General features: G+C 45.5%; 1 non-coding gene across 1 annotated transcript; it reads left to right on the top strand.

The window, feature by feature from the left end:
• The first annotated feature begins 11,574 nt into the window (after positions 1-11,574).
• Positions 11,575-11,681, top strand: LOC117127648. Its single transcript, XR_004450668.1, has one exon. It is a non-coding gene; the product is annotated as a small nucleolar RNA R71 (small nucleolar RNA).

Below are 11,681 nucleotides of genomic sequence, written 5' to 3'. Positions count from 1 at the left end.
GCGATCGTCCCGCTCGGTCGCTACGTAGCGACCGAGCTCAAGCCGAAGCTCGGTCGCTACGTAGCGACCGAGCACTCGTTTCGCTCGGTCGCTACATAGCGACCGGGCTCGAGCCAAAGTTCGGTCGCTGTGTAGCGATTGAACCTTTCCGAACATCGATACGACACCAGTCCTTGCATTCTCGTCAAACCTTCGAATGCTATCTCCCGAAGACCGTAGCAAGCTCAGTCCATGTTTCCCGCTATTCTAATTCATCGATCAAACTTCGCGGATTAGAAACCGCGGAAAACTCGTAGTAAACGTGTCGAGTCGGAAGACGACCCAAAGGGACCTAAAACACGACTCGAGGCCCATCCTACGATTTTTCTTAACCAAAAGCCTGTGAACCACAGCATGGTTCGCGCTTGGCCCACGAGGAAGGATAAATGTCAAGTTTCCGCGGATAAATACGGAAGTTTTGAAGATAATTGTGAAGATCGGGAAAAATGGAATATCTCCATTTTTATGCTATGACGGCTTAAGGGCAGAAGAGTAAAAGCGTAAACCGACCTTGGAGCTAGTATATAAAGAGTCCTAGGCGAGGAGCAGAGGAGGGGACTTTTTAGATTCGGAATTCTCTGCACTTAGAAACTTTAGGCTTATTCTCGACAAGTACGGTTTCTATGACTGGCACTCAATTACTAGACGAACTCGCCCAGGCAGTTCGATCTCTTGTCCAGCTCTATCAATTGAACTACGTTCGGCTTGATCCTCGAAAGGGGTACGTAGGCAGCCTTTAACAAGGTTCAGTCCGAAATCAATTAAGCCTTTTAGATATCTTTTTCGTCCTTTGTTATCGAGCTGCGACTCAACTAGGATTAGGGTTTTATGTTGCTAGAACTAGGTAACTCGCTGACGGCCCCTGCGGCCAAAGCCTTTGTATTCTCTTGTAATGATCGCAACGCTCTTACGCGGACTCGAAATAAGATCTACTGTTTTTTCTAAACTCGTTTGTTATCTTTTCATGATTTCCGCATATATTCGATCACTTGTCGTTGGCTCTCGCAGAGATCCGGGACCTCTGGGAAATTAGGTTTTTCCTAGTTTCCTTATTTAAACGGAAATCGACAGTGCGAATTTTGGTTCCCACAGTTTGGCGCTAGAAGGAGGGGGGGTTACGGATTACTCTTACTCATGGCCACAAAACGCTTGATCGAAACGATGTTTGGATATATGAAAGACAAACTCGCAGCACTGACTGCTCCTATGGCCAACGCTTACGCAAACGCCGTAGTTTTCAACAAAATCGAAAACTTAGTCGCGACCTTCCGCCACAGGAAGAGCACTAAAACAAGCTCGCGATTCCTCCCTGTAAACAAGAAGGGAAACGATAAATCTTATCAAAACCCCGTAAACAAATCTCGATGCATAAGGGTTTTACCAAAACACGTTTTCCGAAAACATTTCGGAAGGATAAAACTTGTTCTCCCAAAAAAACCGCTGAAAAACCCCTACGTTAATCGCGGAAAAAGGAAACACAACAAAACGATTACACAGCACGTAGCGACCGAGCACGCACACTGCTCGGTCGCTACGTAGCGACCGAGCACACACGCTGCTCGGTCGCTACGTAGCGACCGAGCACGCACACGGCTCGGTCGCTACGTAGCGACCGAGCACGCACGCTGCTCGGTCGCTACGTAGCGACCGAGCACACACACTGCTCGGTCGCTACGTAGCGACCGAGCACACACGCTGCTCGGTCGCTACGTAGCGACCGAGCACACACGCTGCTCGGTCGCTACGTAGCGACCGAGCACACACGCTGCTCGGTCGCTACGTAGCGACCGAGCACTCACACGCTGCTCGGTCGCTACGTAGCGACCGAGGACGCACACTGCTCGGTCGCTACGTAGCGACCGAGCACGCACACGCTGCTCGGTCGCTACGTAGCGACCGAGCACACACACAGCTCGGTCGCTACGTAGTGACCGAGCTCAAGCCAACTCTCCACTCGCTACGTAGCGACCTGTCAGACTGTCAGTCACTACGTAGCGACCTGTAAGGCCTCAGAAAGGTCCTTCTTTGGGTTATCTTTTGAATCCTCGTCGAAACGCTTTTCGTTTCTTCTCAATCGGAGTTCCCGTTGAGATTTTACGACGAACACAAATGGGATTCTTCTCGGCTTGCTTCCACTCGCTACGTAGCGACCTGTCAGACTGTCAGTCGCTACGTAGCGACCTGTAAGGCCTCAGAAAAGTCCTTCTTTGGGTTCTCTTTTGAATCCTCGTCGAAACGCTTTTCGTTTCGTCTCAATCGGAGTTTCCGTTGAGATTTTACGACGAAAACAAGTGGGACTCGTCTCGGCTTGCTTCCACTCGCTACGTAGCGACCTGTCAGACTGTCAGTCGCTACGTAGCGACCTGTAAGGCCTCAGAAAGGTCCTCCTTTGGGTTGTCTTTTGAATCCTCGTCGAAACGCTTTTCGTTTCGTCTCAATCGGAGTTTCCGTTGAGATTTTACGACGAAAACAAGTAGGACGCTTCTCGGCTTGCTTCCACTCGCTACGTAGCGACCTGTCAGACTGTCAGTCGCTACGTAGCGACCTGTAAGGCCTCAGAAAGGTCCTCCTTTGGGTTGTCTTTTGAATCCTCGTCGAAACGCTTTTCGTTTCGTCTCAATCGGAGTTTCCGTTGAGATTTTACGACGAAAACAAGTAGGACGCTTCCCGGCTTGCTTCCATTCGCTACTTAGCGACCTGTCAGACTGTCAGTCGCTACGTAGCGACCTGTAAGTCCTCAAAGGGTTCTTCCTTTGCGTTCTCCTTTGAATCCTCTTCGAAATGCTTTTTGTTTCGTCTCAATCGGAGTTTCCGTTGAGATTTTACGACGAAAACAAGTAGGACGCTTCTTGGCTTGCTTCCATTCGCTACGTAGCGACCTGTCAGACTGTCAGTCGCTACGTAGCGACCTGTAAGTCCTCAAAGGGTTCTTCCTTTGCGTTCTCCTTTGAATCCTCTTCAAAATGCTTTTCGTTTCGTTTCAATCGGAGTTTCCGTTGAGATTTTACGACGAAAACAAGTGGGACTCGTCTCGGCTCCCTTCCACTCGCTATAGCGACCGAGATGACATCCTCACTCGCTATAGCAACCTGTCAGGCCTCAAAGGGGTCCTCCTTTGCGTTCTCCTTTGAATTCTCATCGAAACGCTTTTGGTTTCGTCTCAATCGGAGTTTCCGTTGAGATTTTACGACAAAAACAAGTAAACCTCATCCTAAACTCCTTGGCTTGTTTCTGCTCACCCTACCTCCATCTTTGCGTTCACTTTCGAATCTCGATCGAAACGTCTCTTGTTTCGCCTCGATTGAAGTTACCATTGAGACTTTACGATATAAAAAAAACCGCAAAGACCTATTTTCTCGCATGGATTCAGATTAATCGTATAAAACGGCAATGGTTAGCTTAACACCTTAGTCGCCCTAACTATACGATTACGTTGGACCTTTTTACAAAAATCAACGTCTTATCTAAGGAGAAGATAACAGTCAAGTTCGGAAGATAAATGTCAAGTTTCAAAGGGTAAACACCAATATCGGAAATGGCGAACATACACGAGAATAGGAAACGGAAATGAGCACGCAAAACTGAGAAGGGACAAAACTGCATCTTCGAGAGAACTAAGGTATTTCCGACTTGAAATTTTTGAAATCAGACTTGGAATTTTCGTAGGAAATTACTTTGAGGCTGCCATAGAACTTTAGGGAACGTAAAACCTAGGCGGATAGTCTAGCGAACTAAGTTTTAAGCGATTTTTCCTGTCTCGATATATTGTCCCATAATTGTTCATCCAAATCTTGCAAACCGATCTAAACTCTCCGAAAGTCGAGAAATGATCGCCACGCATATCAAGCTCGCTTCCTAAAGAGAGAAAAAGTTAGAGACATGAACGTCGTCTTAAAACCGATTCGTTTCTGGCAATTTTCTCGGAACCGACATATCCCAAGTCGTCAACGTGGAAACAACCAAATCACAGTCCAAGCGTCGTCTATAAATCGTCCCGAATTATCGATCATTCCAAACATCAGGAGAGGAAACGTACACAACCCTTCAAAGTATCGGTTCAACCGTTTTTCTTTCGTAAAAAAAAAAAGGGGGAGTAGGTACGTATACTATACTCGTATACTCCCAAACTTCAAAAAACTTCTGCAAATCGTCAAGAATAGGCAAACGACAATCTTAATATTCGTCTAAACGCTAGCAACATATCCAGACGATCATGAACATAATCTCAAAAACTATACATCATTTCTTGTCGCAATCATGCGTACAGAAAACTTGTACCAATATCAAACTGAAACTCGACGATTAGCCAAAGTATTGAAGCCTTTTCCGGCTTCAGAAAGCCAGTTTCGTTTTAAACTTAGCGGCGAGAAATCTTCAATCACCAAAGCATTTCTTTCAGTTTCCGTTGTACCAAGTAAGTCACGGAAAAGTATCGAAAACATTTGCGACGAAGAAAACTCGAGAATATATGTAGCATCGTGCACATTAAAAGAAGCACTTTCCTCCCGATGGTTAGCTAGATCCACTTCTGGTTGACCAATTCTTTCAAGAAACAAATGTGTCATGAGAATCCTCTCGAAAAACCTATGAAAAACGTTCCGCGACTAGATCGTATTGAAATAAACTTCGGTAATACTCCATGGGTAACGCCAAGCAACCTTCACCTAAGATCAAAATCACAGCGGGAACGTTTCTCGTAGAACCCGCAGAAACAATGCTACTTTGACATATGTATACATATCACTGATTTACGACCTTCGTAAAATCGGTTATATGATATGATAAATTATCGTATAGCCCACAATCGGAAATCATATGATAAATTCTTCATAACGAAACTAAGTCCTAACAACCAAACGGTTAACGGAAAATCTAAACTTTTCGAAAATTGACCAAGTTCAATACGCTCCACAATTCACTTTAAGCCCGCAACGTTTTAACCACAATACGCGGCATGTAAGGAAAAATTCGTAACAAAGCTTCTAGAGCTATACGAAACATCCTAAAAAATGCACGAAATACATCTCGGAAGGCCAACTCTTCACAAAGCACCATGAAGGAAAACACTTGTTCCCATGGACAAATTTACACGACACCTCAGTCATAATTCCTCGATCGCAAACAAAACTATTAGCATCCGAACAGGAACAACAATTTTTGGCTGCGAACATTCTTAGTCAAACCAGAATGTTTCTCAAACACAGGGCTAATACTAAACCCTCGCAACATCGCGAAATATCTTCAAAGCCCGCGAACATTTCAAGCACGAAACGTGGCATACGAAAGAATAACAAATCTTCAGCATCGCGAGACGTCGCGGACGCCTGAAGATTAGTTCTTCGACGAAATTTCCTTCCTCGATAAAAACACCTTCATGGAAGACCAGACAGTCATACGCACTAACATCTTCTCAAAACATATTCTTCGCGAAGACTCAAAATAGTAATTTTTACCATTAAGTTTGTTGCTGATCACAACAAACTCTTAACGTCCTAAACAGACTTAGCCATCTCGTAGAAGATGACTCTCTTACATCCGACACAAGGATAATAGCGCTATAAAAGAAATCCGAAATTTTGGTCCAGCACTTCCGGTCTCCGGAGAGATGCTCGATTCCAACCATACAAGTCGTATAAGCCGAGAACCTATCGCGGACTTTAAATCGGTATGGAATCAGGATGAAACTGAAACGGGATACGTAAGTCGAATTAGTCATCGCACCCTCTAAAACCAGGAGTAAACCTAGGTCTTGCCCTAAACCCAGCGCACTGGTCTCTAACATCTCTAGGCATAGTATCAAACACCCTGATACGAGATCCCAAAATTTGTCTCTTTGCCAATATTCGAACGTCTTCAGAAAATCCCGCAAGTTTACACACTGCGGAAAACTCTCGAAACAGATTATGGATATGGCAATTCACACAGAGTTAGATTACGAGACGACAACTCGTAGTCTTCCCTCTACACCCATACAAAATGCCATCGGCAGCAACACGCCTTATAACCGCTACATAAAAACTAGACCATAAAGGTCCTACTGGAAAACTAGTCATAAGAACCTTAACTCCAAGATGAACTACGAAAGGCTTGATCCCTTCAACAAGGGTACGTAGGCAGCCGTCATAAGGCGCAGCCCCAATCTTATCGCGTTTTCTACTTTTAGGAGAGCGAGAAGATCACTTACCACAGACCTTTTCAACCATTAATTCCGCCTAACTCACCTACCTTGCCTAACTTGCCAAGCCACTCGCTAGAACCTCACGCTAGAAGCTCATGATTCTAACGAGCTGGGGGGCTAACTGTTGGGGTCAAAATCGGTCACGACGGAATCAATGTCTGAAAGTCCGTAAAAATCAGCATAACCGTTTTTACGAAAAGTAATCTTCGTAAAGATATCTTTACGAACAGCCTTGCAGTAAAATATCGTCCAAATCTCAATCGAACCACTAAATACCGATTGTCCGAAGGCAACGGACATGTATCCAAATCGGCCGCGGACAAGCTCGAGTATGGAAATCAGACCGCGGACAAGCCAAGCTCGATCGATACGCGGCAACCAAGCATCCGTCTCGCTCGGTCGCTACGTAGCGACCGAGCGATCGTCCCGCTCGTCGCTACGTAGCGACCGAGCTCGAGCCAAAGCTCGGTCGCTACGTAGCGACCGAGCGATCGTCCCGCTCGGTCGCTACGTAGCGACCGAGCTCAGCCAAGCTCGGTCGCTACGTAGCGACCGAGCGATCGTCCCGCTCGGTCGCTACGTAGCGACCGAGCTCGAGCCAAAGCTCGGTCGCTACGTAGCGACCGAGCTCAAGCCAAAGCTCGGTCGCTACGTAGCGACCGAGCACTCGTTTCGCTCGGTCGCTACATAGCGACCGGGCTCGAGCCAAAGTTCGGTCGCTGTGTAGCGATTGAACCTTTCCGAACATCGATACGACACCAGTTCTTGCATTCTCGTCAAACCTTCGAATGATATCTCCCGAAGACCGTAGCAAGCTCAGTCCATGTTTCCCGCTATTCTAATTCATCGATCAAACTTCGCGGATTAGAAACCGCGGAAAACTCGTAGTAAACGTGTCGAGTCAGAAGACGGCCCAAAGGGACCTAAAACACGACTCGAGGCCCATCCTACGATTTTCTAACCAAAAGCCTGTGAACCACAGCATGGTTTACGCTTGGCCCACGAGGAAGGATAAATGTCAAGTTTCCGCGGATAAATATGGAAGTTTTGAAGATAATTGTGAAGATCGGGAAAAATGGAATATCTCCATTTTTATGCTATGACGGCTTAAGGGCAGAAGAGTAAAAGCGTAAACCGACCTTGGAGCTAGTATATAAGGAGTCCTAGGCGAGGAGCAGAGGAGGGGACTTTTTAGATTCGGAATTCTCTGCAGTTAGAAACTTTAGGCTTATTCTCGACAAGTTCGGTTTCTATGACTGGCACTCAATTACTAGACGAACTCGCCGAGGCAGTTCGATCTCTTTTCCAGCTCTATCAATTGAACTACGTTCGGCTTGATCCTCGAAAGGGGTACGTAGGCAGCCTTTAACAAGGTTCAGTCCGAAATCAATTTAAGCCTTTTAGATATCTTTTTCGTCCTTTGTTATCGAGCTGCGACTCAACTAGGATTAGGGTTTTATGTTGCTAGAACTAGGTAACTCGCTGACGGCCCCTGCGGCCAAAGCCTTTGTATTCTCTTGTAATGATCGCAACGCTCTTACGCGGACTCGAAATAAGATCTACTGTTTTCTCTAAACTCGTTTGTTATCTTTTCATGATTTCCGCATATATTCGATCACTTGTCGTTGGCTCTCGCAGAGATCCGGGACCTCTGGGAAATTAGGGTTTTCCTAGTTTCCTTATTTAAACGGAAATCGACAGTGCGAATTTCGGTTCCCACAACTGTTTGCTGCCTCTTTTGTTCCAGCTGGTCCATCACCCATCCAATGCAACTCCAGACCTGTAATGACTCCAAAAGGACTAGGAAGACTCGATAAAGACTTGAAAACCAATTTAAAAGCATATATACAAGATGTATAAAACACCATATATCAATTCCCCCAGACTTAGATCCTTGTTTGTCCTCAAACAATGTCAAGTATCAAGAACTTGGAGAAAGGTTTGAAAGTGTGGGAACTCTCATATTCTCAGCAACCATACTTTAACCACGAATCTCTGAACCATACAAGCAGTAAAACTAGGACAACACACCCTTACTGGAACCCCACTGACTGCTGTTCAAAAATCGGCTCCATACTCTTCATCTCAAACCTGAAAAAGCAACACTATCGAGACAGAACTCCCTACATTCATTTAAGAGTAGCGTGAGCTTCTCATCACAGGCATCATTCAGGGTAGACGGTCTAGGTGTGGAACAGGCTATTTAATGGTGGAGTTAAAAGTGTTTAGGGGCTACCATTTCATTAAAGAGGATGCAGGATATCACACAAAATGGCAAGAGAGGATAGATCCATTGATGTCCACAGCCTCTACTCGTTTTTGCTCTATCTGGTGCGACTGTTCTGATGACGGAACAGGCAACTGATTGTTCTGCTTTCCACTTTCCTCTACACACTCTTCAATACTTGGTACCAACTTCTTGCTCGACCTTTCCAGTGGCTCCATGTTTCTTTTCTTTCTTCCCCTTCTCCATCACATTAATCTCGTTTTTTTTTTTTTTTTTTTTTTTTTTGAGACTGATATGGTGATGTGACGAAGAAGGAGGTAATACATGATCGTTCTGAGTGCCACTGGTGGTTCTGATTTCGCGACCATTCTGGTTCTCCACCCCTGCTCTTGCGCAGTTCATTGGTTATGGAGCGGTTGCTCCCTTAATCTGCTTGTTCTCCTTTCTGACATAATTTTTGCAGCAGTAACGAGTAGGAGGCTGCGTTGATCCTTTCCTCTCCGACCTTTTTGCACATATCTGCACATATGACACTGAAAAACAAATGCATGAAGGTGGAATAAAGGCTAAAGTGCAGGGTGGGAACTAGCTAAAGATGAGCTAGCCACTCAGGATCAGCAAGATGGATAAAAAGGATAAGAAGTCCTGAGTGTGTTCTCGTTTCCCTGATCTAATGCCCATAACAAGAAGAATTTCAGTCAAGATTAGGTTCAAGTAAGGTGGAGTTAAGTCTACCCAGTGTAACCTGATCGGCTGAGAACTTCTGGAGAATCAAGTGAGATATGTCAGGGTGTTCCAGGTCCACATGTGTGTCTTTCGCCACTGCTAAGGTCACTGAATAAGATAACTAAAGCACGAGGTGGTCAGTGATCAACACAGAATAAGGTCCTAATTCCCACAAAGTTTTGACTGACTCAATAAAAACTGACTCAAATTGACTCAAAAGAAAAACAAAAGAAAGAAACGAGTTAGTAAACGACGAAAACCCTCCCCCAGACTTACTTCACAACGTCCCTGGTGTGAAAATAAATCAGAGAGAAGGAGAAAACAAGAATAAACATTTTTTTTTGTTCGAGATACTTACCTGGCGCGGAGCAGCCTGACAGAGCAAGACGCGGTTGCTCCGGTAAAGGATGCTCTGGAATGAGAGCAGCCAGCTGCTTGCTCCAGTCAAGGGTCTCGGATTTTCTGATTTGTGACCTGAGACTCAACAAACTAAAAACAAAAATAAGTAAAAAGAAAATCCTAATGTTAATGACACTCACCAGTGGGTTGCCTCCCACCAAGCGGTTGGTTTAAGTCTCTAGCTTGACTTGGTAACTGGGATCAGTCGGGTTGAGCAGGAGGGCTTGTTCCAAAACAAGCTCCACAATCAGACATGTTCAGCTTCAAAACCCTGCTCAACAACCCTTTCACAGCAGCTTCCTCTTTCTCCTTCAGCTCATGTATGAGAATAGCTCTGACTTTAGAGAACGGTTTAGAGGTACCTTTGCAATTTACCTCATACTCAATGGAGTTCTCATCACACTTTAGAGGTATCAAAGTCATTGTAGGATCTCCCTTGACCCTTTTCTTCTGGACTTTCTGTTTCACCCTTGGATTCCCTCTGAATTTAGTAGGATCAGTGCTAGGATCTTCATCAAAGAACAGTCTGCTCTCACCCTTATCACCATGCTCCTTCTCTGGAACAACCTTCAGCTTTTCTACATCGAACACTGAGATGCAAGAGGCGTGTGATGAGGAAGATCTGGTGGGTACAGCCTTGTAGAAAATTTTCTTGTTGATGTTGGAGAAGCAGACTCTCTTGTTGGGCATATCGATGGTTGCTCCAACAGTAGCCATGAATGTCCTTCCAAATATTAAAGGCATCTCATGATCCTTGTTCATCTCAACAACTTGAAACTCAGCAGGAACAATGCATTCCCCTACTTGAACATGAAGGCTGCGGATGGTTCCATATGGGACTGCTCTGGAAGAGTTTGCAAAGGTCAGGGTCAGCTGAGAACGCTCAACATCAGCAATACCCAAATCGTCTACAATAGCCTTTGAGACGAGATTCACACAAGAACCAGAGTCACACAGAGCATCCTTGAAGGTTGTTCCTGCGATGGAGCATGGGAAAACAAACTTTCCAGGATCATCAACCTTAGGCAATACCTTCAATGCTGGTGTAGACAGTGCTTTGATATAGAGGACCTTGATCTCCTCTTGAGTCTCTCTACAGTGTTTAAAGAACTGGAGCAATGGACGAATCTGCAGAGCATCTTCGAATGCAAGTTCTTTAGGAAGCCTTCTCACCATCTTGTTAAAACCTATCAGCTGCTCTTCACTAATGGGATCCATCAGATGTCTAGGTGGAATTGGATAGGAAACCTTGGGAACATAGACTCGAGATGGTGGAGTCTCAGCAGGTTCGCTAGGAGCAGTCACTCCAGAGCTAGCAGACTGCTCTGCTCTCTCTTCTGCGCCTGAAGCAGTCTCAGCAAACGGCTGCTCTATTGCATTACAGTGCTCAGTCCTAGGATTTTTATCAGTTCTTCCAGGAAGCGTCTCTTGTTGCCTCTTGACACTCTCAACTGTTTGAGCAAGCTGAACATCGATCTTTCTTATATGGATCGCAAGATTGTCATACTTGTTATTCAGCTCAGTGAACATGTTGCCCATCCTGGTGTCTATTTCCGTGGTTACCTGATTCAACGCCTTGGCCTGAACCTGCTGACCCTGCAACAGCTGTTGCATCATCATACCCAGACCCTTCAGCTCATCTGGTTGACTGTTCCCGGTAGCTGGAACAGCATGCGGATTGCTCTGCGGTTGTCGCTGGTTCTGGTTCTGAATATGCCCGACCGTAGGTTGTTCCATGCTGAAAACGTGCCCTTGGTTGTTTTTCAGTAGCTGATCAACGTTGGCAGTCAGCTCATCTATTTTCTGGGCGTCAGAACTGTTTCCTTTCTTGGAGCAATCACTCTCCTCTTTCTTATTAGCTGAGCTAGCAGACATGTTCTCAATCAGCTTAAACGCTCCATCTGTGGTTTGAGTCATGAAGTCTCCATTGCTCGCAGAGTTTAGAGCACCTTGGTATTTCCAGTCCACTCCATCATAGAAAATGTCCAGGAGGTAATCATCATCAAATCCATGGTGAGGACATTCTCTGCGATAGTCATTGAAGCGCTCCCATGTGTCGCAGAAAGGCTCATCAGTGAGCTGTCTGAAGGAGGTGATCTTGTTCCTCAATGC

The sequence above is a fragment of the Brassica rapa genome, chromosome A08 (genome assembly GCF_000309985.2).
Source record: "Brassica rapa cultivar Chiifu-401-42 chromosome A08, CAAS_Brap_v3.01, whole genome shotgun sequence".
In the NCBI taxonomy this organism is placed as follows: domain Eukaryota; kingdom Viridiplantae; phylum Streptophyta; class Magnoliopsida; order Brassicales; family Brassicaceae; genus Brassica; species Brassica rapa.
This window is presented reverse-complemented; position numbering and strand designations above follow the sequence as displayed.